The sequence below is a fragment of the Mauremys mutica genome, chromosome 1 (genome assembly GCF_020497125.1).
Source record: "Mauremys mutica isolate MM-2020 ecotype Southern chromosome 1, ASM2049712v1, whole genome shotgun sequence".
NCBI lineage: Eukaryota > Metazoa > Chordata > Testudines > Geoemydidae > Mauremys > Mauremys mutica.
The window spans coordinates 13,383,712-13,401,049 of record NC_059072.1 but is presented as its reverse complement, the minus strand read 5'-3'; positions in this window follow the sequence as shown (position 1 = coordinate 13,401,049).

The window sequence follows — 17,338 nt, the reverse complement described above, 5'->3', positions numbered from 1 at the left end:
TGATTCCACAAAGACAGCATCATTTTGTCCAATAGACCTGCTCCCTTTGTGTATTATGAGTCATATTTGATAACTTATTTTAACCACTCTTTTTTTTTTTTTTACAACTTTGTACTCCTGTTATTCCTGGAGGGCCAGCACAGCTTCTGGCTTGGGCATCATGAAAAGAAGTATTAACTAATTGTTTATGACAGTGTCTTCCTTGTTGTTAATGAATGATTAAAAAAATACAAAAACAAACAAATAAAAACTGAGCCTGACTTTCAGCATAACCCAGTTTTCACTTGTAAACTGATCAGATTTTATCTGGGGACACTGGAGCCAATAGAAAGATGAGGTGGGTGAGGTAATATCTTTTATTGGACCAACTTCTGCAGGTGAGAGAAACAAGCTTTGGAGTTTACACAGAGCTCTTCTTCAGGTCTGGGAAATGTACTCACTTTGTCACAGCTAGATTAAAAGTGGAACAGATTGTTTAACATAAATAGTTAACACATACTCAAGGGATCATTCAAGGTGAAGTAATAGGAGGAAAGAAAGTGTGGGTTTAGCTGAGTGGGGGATTGTAAGTAGGTTATAGATTGTTGTAAGGAGCCATAAATCCAGTGTCTCTGTTCAGTCCATGATTTTTAGTGTCTAGTAAACTTATGATTTTAAGCCCCTAGGTTCGTCTTTGGAAAGTGTTGTGCAGGTTTCCTTTGAGGATGAGGACTGAGAGGTCAGGTATAGAGTGATCGATTGTGAAAAGTGTTCACCCACAGGTGATATGGTAGTTTTGTCATTTTCCTGTGTGAGTTTATTCAAGAGTGTCGTGATTATCTCATTCACGCACATAGTTGTTATTGGGGCATTTAGTGCACTGGGTGAGGTACACCACATGTTGGGATAGGCATGTGGAGGACCCATGGATCCTGAAAGGTCTGTTATCGGGGGTGATGATCATTGTGACAGTAGAGGTATGTCTGTAGGTTTTGCATCTGTGGTTCTGGCAGGGTCTGGTGCCTCTTTGAGTTGTTGTGTCCTGGTCTGTGGAGAGTTTGCTTCTGATGATGAGCTTGGAGAAGTTGGGGGGTTGTTTGAAGGCCAGATGAGAGGCTTCAGGAAAGATTTCTTTCACAACTGGGTCTCCATCGAGCATGGATTGTAGCTGTTTGATGATACCCTGTATGGGTTCCAGTGTGGGGTAACAGGTGACAGCTAGTGGCGTGTGGTTGAAGGGGGCGTTATTTCTGTATTGAAGCAGGTTCTCTTGGGGTATTTGGGTGGCCTGTTCCATGATGCAATCTACCTCTCTGGTGGAGCGTCTTTGTTTTGTGAAGGCTGTTTTGAGTGTATTAAATCAGGCACTTCATCTTGAACGATTCCTTTAAATACATGTTAACTACTTATGCTAAACAATCTGTTCCACCTTGTAGTTAGCTGTGATACTCTCAGTATATTTCCCAGACCTGGAGAAGAGCTCTGTGTAAGCTTGAAAGCTTGTCTCTCTCACCAACAGAAGTTGGTCCAATAAAAGATATTACCTCTCCCACCTTGTCTCTCTAATATTCTGTGACAGACGGGGCTACAACAACGTTGCATACAACTGGGTCCGATAGTTATTTCCACAAAATCACGTTTCAGAGTAGAACCACACTTAAAATGGGATGCTGCCACGTATAATTTTATACACTTTTAAAAACCAAATTTTCCTACGTATTTTACAAATACAAACATTGATTATCAAAACAGCATTCATTTTTAAAAATCTTATTCGATTTTGACTCTTTATGCTGTTACCTTGCTTTTTGCATATCACTTTGCACAATAAAAATAGACGGGTTAGTTTCATGTTAGTTTCTAGTCAGTTTCACATTCAAGGTCTCATGCACTACTACAAAGCTGCAATGACTGGGTTGTAACATTGGAAGAGAATGTTTAATTGTGGGTTTGATTTAAACTCTGGTTATATATACATACATATACTTATTATACATGTACATATTATCTCATATATATGAGGGAGAGAGAGTTGTACCTTAAAGGTTGTTTTTATAAAACCCTAAATTTTGAGCTAAGACAGACTTGACTCTGTCCCTTTAATAAAAATGATGGTAAAATGTTAAGAAACTGAAGATGCTGTTTTCCTTTTTCAGAACAAATGTGATCTCGAAACTCCACAAATCTAAATTCTTATCTTGCGTTGTTGCCAACACATAAAGCATGAGTCCTTGGTAGATGAATGTCTACCAGTAGAATACATTATTAGTCTATGTAGCTCAATGTTCTGTGCTGACCTACTTTAACTCATTCTTAATAATGTGCTGCAATGTTGTAATGTTGATGTCTCAGACATCAATGATGCATTACTAATACATTATACTTTTCAAAGTGCTGAGATGGTTAAATCAAAGAGAGCTGCACATTATTTGTAACGTCAAAAACAAACAAACAAATTGGAGATTATGGTTCCTAAAAGAAACACAAAGAAGTTTCATATGAAAGATAATTCATTCATCTTTTTTTAGTTCAATCACAAATAAATTTCCAAATCAAAGTTGTCCTTAGATATGTTGCTGACATCAGTTTTAATGGCTATCAATGTTTTTTAATGTAATGTTTAATTACATTAATTTTCTATCTATTTCCAGAAGTGGGGACTGGCTAGCGTGTTCTAAAATGGGCACTGATACATTTTCAAATAAAGGAACCATATAATAAATCACATAGTGAGTCAGCTCTTCAGATGGTGACGAAACCCAATTGAAATCAGTGGTCTATACCAGAGTTGGTTGAAATTTTCTGAATGTGTATTGTCTCACAAGATTTTCTTTCCCCTTGAAAATTCTATTTGCAATGGGGGGGGGGAAATATGAAAAACTTTGACAAACATGTTTCTACACATTTTCATGTTATTATTCTCCTAATTATTAGTATTGGTCAGCTACAGAGCTGGTTGAAAATTTTCACTGCTTGCAAAATTTCACAGAATTTCAACATTTTGAAAAACTAGGGGAAAAAATCAAAAACATTCCCATTATTATTACTGGTATTTCAACCAGCTCCAACCTAAACCAATGTGCATTAGCTGATGATCTGAGTCAACCATGTGCTTAAGTCCCCCTCTTCAGATTAATCAGCCTTGTCTTTATCATTATCAGTAGGGGTTTTGCCTAATGTGAACAGAAAGAAGAAAATCAAGACCCTTCTGTGCAACCTAAGCTCCTGCTATTATATATTAAATCTGCAGCATCACTGGTGTGCATGGTGCATTACATATTATGGTGGAGCTGTTGCAATGCCATAGTTAAAGTTGCTTTAAATGCAGAATAAAATGCAGAAGTTCAGCCTTTCTGTTTTGTATAAAAAACACATTCTATCTTCTCCAATTTTTCAGCATATAATCCCAGAGTAATGCTTGAATTTAGTGTTGAGTTTCAAGGAAATTGGTTAATTACTTTCTGAGTTCTAATCAATTAAATGTTGACCTCCAAAAATGTTCGCATTCTGAGCCTCATGATTTTTCTAGTTTAAACAATATAAATGGGAGAATATCAAAACTTGTACAATATGAGAATTTAGTGGGCTACCTGGAGTCAAGTAATTATTTTCTTAGTAAACAAAAAAGGGGGGGAGAGTTGGCACATCTGAATTTTTATATGCCACAGCCAAAGGAAAAGTTTTATATCATTCTCCAGCACTGTACACGAAAGCCTTTTTAAAGGGTTTAGGAGTGGCTCTCAGTAATGTTCCCTGCATTCAAAATTAGAGGCAAGAGTAGTACAGTTTGCTAGTCCATGTGCTAGTGTTTGTGTTGTGTTGGAGAAGATCTTCAATGGAGTAGCTGTGGATTTGTGGATCCATCAAAACGGATCTGCCAGACGAATAGTTTCACAATGACCAGGATCTTTTACAAAGTAGTTGATGCCATATCAAAGACTGGGTCTCCACAAAACTGTCCAGTTGGTTTGGAAGCAAGTAACTTAACAAAGAACAAGATGTAGCAATCTGCATGTAACCAGCAGAGAGGAGCACAGGTTGCAGGAGATAAGCGTTTGGAGGAGGTACCAAGAAGTCAGTCTGTTTGCACATGAGTGGAATGCTAACTGCAGTTGCAGCATCTTTGTAAATAGTTCTCTTAATAGAGAGCTAGGTTAGATTTAAAAACATGGAGTTATCTCACGTCATTATACAGCACGTGGGACATGGAACAGCTGGGCTGTTTGACAGAGATCCTGTTCTTCATGAAAAGATTCCTGGCTATGCTGAAGATCCTATCTACAAAAACCTGGAAAATTAACACATGAAAATACGGTGTCCTGTGTCAGTTAAGGTTGCTCTGTCCATAACCTATAGTGACAATTTCAGAGTTGTGTCTGTACAACTTGCGCAGTAGGCAAAATCCTTAGCTTCATCATATTGGAAGGCTCCTTATGACCAACAGTAGCAAACAGGGGGCTGCCCCTGCTAGGTTTTCACAATGAAACATCGGGATCATTGCTGACTTCATTGAAGTCCATGGGATTTTTGCTTGAGTCAGAACTGCGGGATTGAGGCATACTATTTTGGACATGTGAGAGATACAAACATTGCACAACTCATATGCATTTCTAGACTCTTTTAAAATAAAGGATACAGCCAGCTTCTCGTGGAAAGGGGATCCAGATGCTAACTAATGTAACACTGACACTGCAATTTCTGCCTACAGCCCAGCTTCTTCGTGGTCATGAAAAATCTCCAGTTTAATAATTAAATTAAATTTTTCTTCCCTAAACTACATGTGCAATTATCAAAACCAGAAAAATCCTTGGCAGTTTCTTGCAGCCAGCCCCATAAATAGAACCATGCATTCTAATCACATGACTAATTAATGTTCCTGTATTATGGAGTTATGGAATAGATTTATCTTCTGATTAACCCTAACACGTAACGTTACCTTGGTCATTATTAGTCCTGATTCTCCTTGGCTTTCACCCCACTGTAACTCCATTGGCTTCAGTGGGGTTAGTCCTCATTTACTGTGGCATAACTGAGACAAGCATCAGGCCAGCTGAACGTTTGAACTTATAATCTGATATGTTTTGATAAGGCTACTTTTATCTTGCAGAGTAGCTGCCATGGGTGGTATCTAGCACACTTTGCATGGGGAAACAAATCTCTTGGGTTCACAATTTGGCCCCTCCTCTATCTCTTCCCCCTGTGCTCCAACCACTGCTGTTTAATGTCATCATTCACTGTACTAGGTCTAAGATCATTTTAAAAATCATTAGGGCCGACATTGTTTTGTGTTTCCTTAAAGCTCTGTTCACAACAACTATGGTGATGTCTAAACAACAACACAGCATAAAAGCAGCTTTGACAATGCGATTAATGTTATGTGGATGAAATCTTGTCAATACCTGATATTATAAAACCAGTCTCAATCATATCTATTTTATACTAAAAATATTTAAATTCTGAACTTCCATTTCTCAGTTCTTCCCTATACTCATCCCAGGAAACTGTTAATATTATGGTCAAGGTGGGTGAGGTAATATCTTTGATTGGTCCAACTGCTGTTAGTGGAAGAGACAAGCTTTCAAGCTACACCGTGCTCATCTTTGGGTCTGGGAAAGGTACTCAGAGTGTCACAGCTAAATGCAAGGCGGAATAGATTGTTTAGCATAAGTAGTTAACACATATTGTGAGCGCTGACAGATATTACCTCTCTAATATCACCACCTTGTCTCTCTAATATCCTGGGACCAGCACTGCAACAACAACACTGCAAACAATATTACTGTCATCATTTAACAAGCTCACAGCAGGTGTGCATGAGTTCTTTGAAGAGGGACTAAAGACATGGGATCTATTCTGATGTCAGTTACATATTGCTGTACAAGATAAACTCAACTGAAATCATCAGAGTTACATGGTGTAAAACTGGTGTGAGATGCAAGTTAAGTCTATAGCTCCTCAAGCAGCTTCCTGCCTAGGTGAGACATGACAGCAGGAGAGATTACATCAATCATTAGGGAGATCTGTATAAAATACATTTCTGAGGCGTCTTGCTTTTTCTAGGATTTCCTGTTTTATGTGTGGATTTATTTTTGAACATTTTTATTCATTATATATCGCTAGGACTTTTTAGGAGGATGCATTCCAGCTGCAGTGTGATCTCCTCCAAACTCTAAATGTTTTTGAAGTTTTTACTAGAGTTGTTTGGAAATTTTCAGGTGGACCATTGTTTCCGTTGGAAAAATGCCAGTTTGTCGAAAGCTAAAAATGTCGATTTCAACAACATTTTGTTTAGGGAAAAAAAACCAAACCAAAAAGGAGCATTCCATTTTCACCTTTTCAGAACTGAACATTTTAATTTTCCATTCTGAAATAACTTTTCATTTCAGGATTTTCTTTTTTGGTGTGCTTCTTCTTCTTTTTTTCTTTTTACTTTATATAACATTTTAAAAAAAATCAAAATCAGAATGAAATTTCGATTGCTTTCTGCAGCTCCCAGTGGCCAGGAGCAATGAACCACAGCCACTGGGAGCTGCAGGGGGCCATGCCCGCGGACAGTCAATGTAAACAAAATGTCTCGCAGCCCAGCAGCAGATTACCCTGATGGTCTGCGGGCTGAAGGTTGCTGACCCTTGCACTAGGAGCTGTGCCAGCCATCTTAGCCCCCACCCCTGAGTTACTAACACAGCTACTCGTCTGATACTTGACACCCCGAGTTGTGAGTTCTGTGCTGGACCTCTTAGGGCATGCCTACATTGCAGCTGGGAATATGTCTCCCAGACCAGCTGGGCAGACTCATGCTAGTTCAGCTCAGGATAGCACACTGAAAATAGCAGGGTGGATGTTGCGGCACTGGCAGAGGCTCAGGCTAGCCACCGGAGCTCAGACCCACTCAACCCTCTGGGTGGCGTCCTTCTAGTTGCAGTGTAGACATACCTTAAGGACACAGCATGGAATCTTATCCTAGAATTCATAGATTCATTCATAGATTCCAAGCCCAGAAGAGACTGTTGTGATCATCAGGTCTGACCTCCTGTCTCACACAGGCCAGAGAACTTCCCCAAAATAATTCCTACAGCAGATCTGTTAGAAAAACATCCACTCTTGATTTAATATTGCCAGTGATGGAGAATCCACCACGACGCTGGGTAAATTGTGCTAATGGGTAATTACTCTCACTGATAAAATTTTACACCTTATTTCCAGGCTGAATTTGTCTAGCTTCAGTTTCCAGCCTTTGGATCATTTTACCTCTTTCTCTAACTTTTGTGTGCCTATCTAGCATGCAGTTGGTCTTGGAGGGACAGATTAAACAATGCTGTTGAACAAACTGTTATAACATTAAAAATCATATCTGCAAAATAATATGGGAAGACCAGGAACCAAAAAGTCTGAATTTTATCGTGTGACACTTACACAATTGCTACTGTAAGAATTATATTACACAAACTCTGATATAACACCTACTCTTCACCTTTTTGCTGTATATGCCTTGTACTAAACTATAGCTGTCATTTAGGAGAAAGAACATCTCCATTTAAGTTAGTACTGTAACATTAAAAATATTACAGCTCTTGAATTATTCTGAAATCTGATGAAAAACCAACATTTCTGGTCTTTCTGTTTTCTTTTAAAGACATTTTTTGCCTTAATGTCATTTGCGATCTAACGTCTCCGATACTGACGTGGGTTATTGAATTGTGCTTGAAGTAATTTCTAATGGGTCTAAAGGAGGCAAAAAAAATGGTCTCCTTAACAAAAAATGACAGTATCTTTCTGTCCCCGTCCCCCACCATCCCTTGTTTTCTTTTTTCATCAGGAAATTCTCAGTCAAGTTAAATACATTTAGATCTAAACAGGCACCTATTCCAACTTGCAGTAACCCCAAACACCATAATCTCTCTTGCTCCCTGTTAGAGCATGCACACCAGACAGTCAATCTGACTCATTTCACTAGCACTAAATTTCATATCATAGATACGCAATTCAGCACTTTGGAGGAAGGTGAGTTATTTAGGAGGTAGTGTGTCCTAGTGGATAAGGCACTGGCCTGGGCCTCAGGAGTTCTGGATGTTAGTTCTAGCTCTGCTACTAGCCTACCGGGTGACCTTAGGCAAGTCACTACTCCACTCTGTGCCTCAGTTGTAAAGCACTATAGAGATCTGCTTATAAAAAGGGCTCTATAAGAGCTAGGTATTATTTTCATTTACTGTAAGTAGGGCTTCTTGATTGGGGAGTTTATTAATCTTATTGTTCAGAGTTTATTTTTTGCAATTTTTGAGTTCTATTAAATATCCAAAAATCAGGAGGCGTTTGGGGGTTTCTTTGATATAGTAATGGGAAGATTTTTTTTCACATACTTCATCAAAATTCTTGTCTAAATAGGATGTACTTTAATTTGTATTATGCAAAAAAAATGGCTTATTTTAAGCTTTGTATCCCTGTTATTGCACCCCTGGTTTAGCGTTTAGTGTGTTTGTTCCCTAGTAGGCTTTAATGTAATACTGTTTCAAACAGCACTACTTTAAAGCCCATTCTCCCTAAGGAAAATACACACTTCTCCCACAGAAGAGGTGACTATTGCAATATTCCCTGAACATTGTAAGTCTTAGACTCAGTCTAATCTTAGGTGAAAGCTTGTTATATGCCTACAATCCCTTCACTGAAAAAGCTTTTCCTCCATCTTCTTCAAAATTCAACCTTGAACTCTTATCCGCTGAAGTGACCCACAAAATGCACACTCCCCGGTGGTTTACACATGGACAGTTTGAAAATTGACCTGGACATTACTTGGTTAAATGCACAGTCTTTGATTTATACATATATGTGTTGATTTGGTTTCATTGCGTTTAAATTGATGCCACTCAATTACAGGAATAAACTCGGTTTTGGCTTACCGGGGTTAAAAAAAATGTTTACCAAGACTGCCTCTATTAAAAGTCAAAAATGCTGTATTCCTACCTTGTAGTTTCTTCAGACATAAACTCAAACTTCAATTAATTCGGCTAGATACTTGGGCCATAACTCTGTCCTAAAGAAAGAATGACACATTTTCCATGTCAGAGTCCAGGCATACAAAGGGAGGTGATATAAATCCAACTCACTGGCATACTGAGAGGGACTTTCATTTGAATTGTTTAGGTTTCTGTCAGTTTTATTACTTTATTAATCAGTTAAAATCAATGTTCTTGCTCTTGCTTTTAAATCATTGCAGTTCCGAGCTGGTGCTATTGCAACCTTTTGGGGAGGGGACAGAGAAGAAGGGAGGGAGGATAAGAATTTGAATAAAAAATAATTTCAGTGAACAGCTCTACCACTCACGATGAATCTCGGAATTATACAGGTTATTTTACCAGAGATTATTGCACCACAATCCTGGTATTTAAAAAAATAGTGAATCTGATTTTCAATTAATCTAAAGCCACTTTACACAGCTCTGAAAATGAAACAGGGCTTAAATGTGGATCTAAACTAAGGCTTGTTTACACCTCTCTGGCAGTGGAAAGCAGCCTTGAAGTGAGCCCTTTACACTGCTAGAGCAGCATAAAGGGACTTTACCCTGAGAATCAAGCCCAGTGTATCCACTGAAAAGGATTCCAGAAAAACTCTCTCCCTGTTAGTATGCAGAAGGACTGATCTCGCTCAGAGGTGCTTCACCTGCCAGTTGTGATTTATTTGCCATTTCTTACAGTGTCTCACTTTGATTATTAATGATAATGATTTGATTTATGAGTTCTGCCTGCTGAATATTCTCTGTTGCCAAAGAAGGAGCAATGTCTGGAGATGAACTGCCTGTGGCGGGGATTGGCTCGATGGCACAGCCAGTCCTGCCGCTCTTTGCTGATAGTTTGAATCCAGCTCAGATCCCTGCTAGCTGGTAGTCACTGTCACTTGATAGCTATTTGGTGGCATATGTAAAATAGTCTCAGCCCAGCTGAGACTGCCTCCCAAAAAACTGCCTCCCAAAACAGTCTATTATAAACAGCAGTCTGAAAAGGGAGGTCGAGGAATAACTGACCATGGAAAGTACAGCATCCACCCAGACTTAGAATGGATCCTTATCCTGAAACTAGCCTGGGCCTCACATCATCTCAGCTTATCTCTGTAGTTATTATTGTTAATTATTTTTATTGCAGTAGCATCTTGAAGCCTCATTCTATTTGGGCCTAGGCTCTGTACAAACGTGTATAATAAATAACTGACCTTTCCGCAAAGAGCTTAGATGCTAACAGACAAGATTTAACAGGAGGGTGAAACTAACAAGCAGGCAGAGGTAGGGTAACAGTAATAATAGGGTGTTTTAACAATGGCAGAATTCATAGGTGAAGTACCAGACTTATCAAAATCCATAAGATATAAAGCGAATTCTGTTTCCTGTTCCATCAGACTGGAGCAAATCTCCAATCCCTTACTCTTTTTTAATTCAGCCTTTACTCAAGCTAAACTCCTGCTGAGTTTGGAGAGAGATTAGTTTGAGTGAGGACCAAAGCCACCAGTTGGGCAAATATGAAACTGAATTTCAAATGCTCCTTCTCACCTACCGTTTGCATTCATTTGGTCACAAACATTCATTAGGTAGGATTCTCATTCATAAAAGGTTTGGGCAGACCTAAGCTTGTATCCAGAGCTGCAATTGGTTCTGTGATTGAACAAATTTGGCTTTAGGATGGAGCAGGGAAGAGCCCACTTAGGCAACAGCCCAAGACTGTGTATAATTGGTAGAACCATCCTATCTTTTCTCATCATATGAAGAGGCTGTCACAGCCCTTGTTTCTCCCAGAGTTGATTCTTCCTTAACAGCAGTGCTCATGTAGCCAGCCTGCTAGGGAGGCAGATCTTGTGGTTAAGACACTGAACATAGACTTATGAGGTCTGGATTCAACTCCTGGCTCTGACACAGGCGACCCCTGTGATCTTGCAATCTTTTGGTGCCTGAGCTCTCCGTCTTTAAAATGACAGCATTTCATTATTCATTTACAGAGTGACTTGCAAAATGGGCCCCCAGTCTTGCTTAGGGCATCTAGGTGCTAGTGTAATCCACTGATCAATATGTGTTATGTGTCCAAACCTGTGCCTGATCCAGAGAGAATGGGCGTCTGTGACCATGGCGGGCAGGTATAATATGCCAGTGGAGGCTAAGCCTCCCCTAACCCCACCCATGCTCCACCGAAGCCAGTGAGGGCTCACCCCAGCTGGCGGCTGGAGCCAGTGACCTGGGGTCTGGGCCTATGGCCTGGTGCTGGGGCCAGTGGGTGGCCCGGCACTGGGGCTTTCGGTGAGGGCAGCCAGCGACCTGGCACTGGGGCACACGGTTTGGCTGGGGTGCCTCCGGCTGTAGGGGTAGGGGGGCACTACCAAGGGCAGTGGGGGTGGGGGCTCTGGCGGAAGGGGAGGGGCCATGTGACTAGCCTCCCTGAAGTGGGGGCTCAAACCCATGTCTGTGACAGCTAGCACTGGAGAGCCTGGTTCTTTACCACTTATATGATGCCAACCATCTTGACCAATAAACCAGGGACTGAACCAGAGATCATGAACTGCTCCAGCTCTGTAGTGAGGATGGTAATAGATTTATAACATCTCTGAAACCTGTCTTATAGTGAGAGAGTAAAGAAGTTGAGTCTATTTAGTTTATACAAGAGAAAGTTAAGGGGTGACCTTACTTTGGGGAAATATTCTGATAGCAATGGATTTTTTAATTTAAAGGACAAAGATATAACAAGATCAAATGGCTGGAAGCTGCAGCTAGATACATTTAGACTAGAAATAGAGCACAATTTTTTTAACAGTCTATTAATTGACCATTGGAACAACCGATCTATGGATTCAATACATTCTCCACCACTTGAAGTCTTTAAATCAAGATTGGATATCTTTCAAAAAGACAGGCTATAGCTCAAACAGAAGTGATGAACTTGATGCAGGAATCACTGGGTGAAATTCTCTGGCCTGTGTTATGTAGGAGGTTAGACTAGATCAGGAGTTGGCATCCTTCGACATGCGGCCCATCAGGGTAATCCACTGGTGGGCCATGAGACATTTTGTTTACATTGACCATCCGCAGGCACACCCCCAACCTTCCCGCAGCTCCCAGTGGCTGCAGTTCACCGTTCCCAGCCAATCGAAGCTGCAGGAAGCAGCACGGGCTGCAGGGACATGCTGGCCGCTGCTTCCCGCTGTTCCCATTGGCCGGGAACGGTGAACCACAGCCACTGGGAAGTGCAGGGGGGCCATGCCTGCGGACAGTCAAGGTAAACAAACTGTCTCATAGCCCGCCAGGGGCTTACCCGGATGGGTTGCGTTCCGAAGGTTGCCATCCCCTGGACTAGATTATCATTATGGTAGCTACTGACCATAAAATGGATTAATCTTTTTGGAGAGATTACTCCGCCTCAGTAGGGACTGAAGGTTCCATGTCTTTAATTATATTAGCCCTGAGGCAGGGACTGCACTTGTATCTGGCTATGTTTTGTCCACCATGGAGCACAGAGTATTTAAAAACTAAAACAATAAGAAATGCTTAAATAAAACTATAGAACAACTCCAGTGTGGTGGGTAAATAGTTGCAGTACAGTGCAGAGGAGAGTTTGGGCTGCAGTTAACATCAGGAAAACTTTGGGATACCATGGACCAGCTTTCTGAAGAAAGTACAGAAATGCCTATTACAGCAGTTAGACAAATCTCTCTTAAATCATGCCATGGGGAACAATCCTGCTTTGGAGGTGGAGTGGAAAACCTCACAGATCTAGTTTCATTTTCACATTCTATATGAAGACCTTGGATTATAAACATGTATTCCATGGGACAGCTTGTTATAAAGCAGACATTTTACTTAAGCTTTAACTATTTGAGTATGCATCTAGGAATGCCAGCTAAACTAGAACTGAAAAATAAGTACCCCACGTTGCTTAGTAAACCACAAAAACATGCAGAGGCTTTTTAATATCCAGCCCTTTTATAGTTATATGTAACTATCATAGGAAACTACACATGTCATCAGAATTTATAAATTCAGTGTACAGAAATGGGTTGTAAGATTATAGATAATGTTCACATCTCACAGCAAAAGTTCTTTGAAACTAAGCCACAAGTTAGTTTTACTCCGATATTCACATTTTATCGGAGATCTTACTTGACGTAGATAATTTTTGCTTGGGATTTTGTCAAAGATAGTTATCGCTTCTTCAGCATGCTTCATAGACCTTAGTGGGTTTAATCTTAGTTTGTCATCTGTATGTCAAGCACATCTCTCTCCTCTTTGGTCTGAAAGACAACATGTTTTGGAAGCGGTGCTGTAAAACAAGATGGATGTTTGGGGCCAAATTAAACTCCTTAAAATTTGTGGGGTTATCCCCACAGTGTCATTTGTACCACTAGATTTAGGGAAACATCAATCATGCTGCATTCGTCAATCACTACAGCATGAAACAATAAAATACAGTTTGTGATAAAGTGTGAGAAGACTTTACTGCAGTTTGCATAGCAGTGATCTTCCAAGAATCTCAAAGTCGTAATTAAACATAAATTAAGCCTCACAATAGCCCCGGGAGATGTACAAGTATCATTTTAAAGTGGTCTCTGTTCAAAATTGAAGACTTTCCAAAAAATACTAGACGGTTGCCACAGTTATTCTATATTCCAAGGGAAAGGAAAAAGCTGAACAGCAACCATTGTACCAACTATACAGATGGGTAAACTAAGGCACACAGTCAGAGATGTCAATGTTGGCACAACATGTCAGTGAACAAAGCTGGGAACAGGCCGCAGGAGTTCTGGCTTCTGCAGATGGACGTCTGCTCTAACAATTATACCCGTTGCCACAATCAATCTTTGGCCATTCTACACTCTGGTATCAAGTCACAAATGTTTCTGTGGTACAGATCTATTTTATGTAACAGGTCAGTAGTATCATGGAGGGTGTCATTAGTGGTCCCTTAGTTGAGGCTGAATAGAGATTTGCAATTAGAGGGCCAGGGTTTCTTAAGAGCTCAGGGCTAGATTTCCAAGTGTTCTTCAGCCACAATCAGGGCCAGGTTTTCTCTGATATCTACAGCAGCAACCATCACCATAGCAACTCACACTCTTTAAGGTACTTCAGCATCATAATACTCCAGGAAGTTAGGAAAATATTAAACCATTTTACAAATGGGGGACTGAGGCACAGAGAGGCTACATGACTCACCCAAGGTGACAGAGGAAGTCTGTGGCAGAGCAGGGAATTGCACTCAGATCTCCCAGGTCTGAGACTCGTGCCTAATCACTGTACCATGGCTATATGTTCAAGAGCTAAGCACTGAACATGCTGCATGCTTTTGAAAAGCTGGACACTTTTGGTGCTTAAAAGGGAGCTGAGCGCTTTTGAACACGTGAGCCCAGAGTGTATGTCATTTGTATTTATTATTTGTATTACCGTAGCACTTAGAAGCCCCAGCCATGGACCACAATCACATTGTGCTAGGCACTGTACACAAACATTTAGTCTTGCAGCACATTAAACTAGATCACAGCCAGGCCTGAGCAAAGCTTGATTCACAACAAACAGTTTGCAGAAGAGGTGTATCGTAGTAGCCTGCTCTTCTATACAGAATCAATTCACATAGCTCACCGAGTGGACAATCCCATAACAATGGTTTCCAGCAAAAAAATGAATCAATGGGCTCTACTCACTCTGCATCCACCAATAACACCACAAAAATCATCAAATGACCACAGCTGGTGCGAGCCCAGTCATGGTTTACAGGCCAAGAAACCACAATGAGGAGCCAGAGTGGTCTGAGGGCACGGTCCCTTGCCCTCTGTATACTAGATGTTGGCTTTAGGCTGGCACTGAAGGGATTACATGGTGCACTTCTGGCATGGAGGCTGTTCTCATCACCCTAAGAGGCACTTGGCTTAGAACTTTACCAACACAATGCCTCAGGACATTGCCACAGATGTGATACACCTCTGTACACAACCCTGCCCGCACACCCTGTTGCTGTAGCTACAAAAGCCATTAGGCCAAATTTTGCTCTGAGTTACAGCCCATGGAACCCCATGGAACCCAACAAGAATGGAGGCTGTTCAGAACCTCTCCAGAACCTCCACAGATCAGGGCCTACCTGCATAAGCAAGCCCTGTATAATCACAACCAGTAACAGGCTAAACAATTTGGTGCCTAATACATTAAAGTTGGTAAGTAGCACTGGTCAGAAAATGAGGGTTCACCTACCTCAAAATTTTGACTTTTCATTGAAAAACTGAACCCCTTCAAAATCAGGGGTCTCCCCTCCCCCCAGTTTGGGCAGCAAAAGGGAAAAACATTGTCCAAAAACCAAAAGTTTTTCAGTTTTCAGGCTTTCACTTTTCTGCTGAAAACCAATTTCCTTTTTTTTTTCTTTTGAGGAAAACAGACATTTTCCCTCTGTGACAAACTGGGAATGTTCTTAATGTGTCCTTTGAATGCTGAGTGGGGAGTGTTGGCCTGAGAAGGTTGCAGGAGAGTTTTGCTGGGACTGTCTGCATTGGGGATGGGAGACTTTCCTTGAGGAAGGAAGACCAGGTTAAACTGATCGTACTAGAGCAACTGTCTAAGCAGTGCCCATCCAACCTGAGGCTGTGATTGGTGGACAAAAAGCCAGAGAACCCACAACATGCAGGGCAGCTGGCCGATGAGTTTGTGAAGAGCTGGTCAGGGAGTGGCAGAGAGGCGTCTCAAAGGAACAGGTCCGCCATGATGCAGAAAGAGAGTCACCCTGGGACCTCTCAAAGGGGAAACATGGAGAACCCCCTCCCAAGGGGAACACCCGGCGTCAGGACCAACCGACCAGCTCAAACAGACCAATGGGACATGAGCTGTTATTACTGTGGCCAAAGAGGCCACGTTCGGACCCGGAGCCCCAAACTCAAGGACAGACTGAGCAGACCGAACCCATATCGGGTTAACTGGGTAGAGACCCAGCCGGACGAGGGGCAGGCTTCCCAGGCAAGAAGGGCTGACAGCTTATCAACTGCTCAGGAGAGAGGAGGGCCCCAGCCCAGCTTCTCTGGAGGACTGGATGCTCCGGACACCAGGTTGTCTGTTTACAGGGTGGGCACAGGGCAGTCCCCGTGGAACGAGTGCCTTGTTCCCCTGGAGGTGGAGGGGGGGAAGGGAGAGAGAGACGGCTAGAGGGGGTTTTGCTTTCAGTTTTGGGCTGGGTGATGAAATGCAGGGAACCCCAAAGCTGGGGTCTAAGCTCCCTACCCCCCACCACCCCAGAAGGACTTGACTGAGGGGTCCGGGTTGTACCTACAAGCTCTGCTTGGGACTGCATTCCTGTTGTCTAATAAACCTTCTGTTTTACTGGCTGGCTGAGAGTCATGGTGAATCGCAGGAAGAGGGGTGCAAGGCCCTGACTTCTCCCACTCCGTGACATCCTCAAAATGTTTCGCTTTGTAAACCCCAATTTGGGACAGAAAAGTTTCAACCATCCCTCCTGCTGATTTAGCACGTTATCCATCTCATGGATTCAGAGATTTTAAGGCCAGAAGGCATTGCGATAAATATCAAGTGTGACTTCCCGCATAACACAGGGCACAGAATGTCACCCAGTAATACCTGCATCAAGCCCAGAACTTCTGGCTTCAGAAAGACATCCAATCTTGATTTAAAGACTACAAGTGATAGAGAATCCACCTACATCCTTTGCTAAACTGCTCCAGAGGTTATATTGAATTTGGGAGCTCGTTTACCAGGTGTATTAGATAAGTGTACCTATAAAGGGCCTTATCCAATGTCCACTGATTTTTGGATCAGGCTCATGGAAAGGACTTGGCAAAAGTCAAGCACATTTCATTGTTTTAATAGTTTGCTATGAAGTTTGCATAGATTACAGAAACAATTGCATGCGGTAGCCATTGGATTTTAAAGCTGCAGGAAATATTTGTGTATAGGTTTTTATTTTGAATGCAAAAACATAGCAGTGTATTGTGGATAAAAGCTTTCCCAACATACGATTTGTAAAATAGAGGAAGAAGCAAAAAATGGTTGATTCATATTCTTGTTAGGCCCAGACAGTTTTAACTACGTAATTTGAACATGGAGTATTTAGGGTAGTTTAGATCCAAACTGGAACCATTCCAGCCAGTGCGGAAGGATTTAATGGCATAGTCTTTATTTTCCACTCAGTGCAGTGTACCGTTAATTGAAGGTAATTGTCAAGAGGAGACTCTCTTTCAAAAACTACATAGCTCTCAACTGTTCTAGTGCAGGATGGATGCCCTGAGTTTAGGATCACATTTCCCCAGTGTTCTACATTACATTTGTCTTGTCACACAATTGTGTGATTGTGTTCAACTAAATAGTTATTCTGTGCTCTGACAGCATTTCAAATTGGTGACTCAA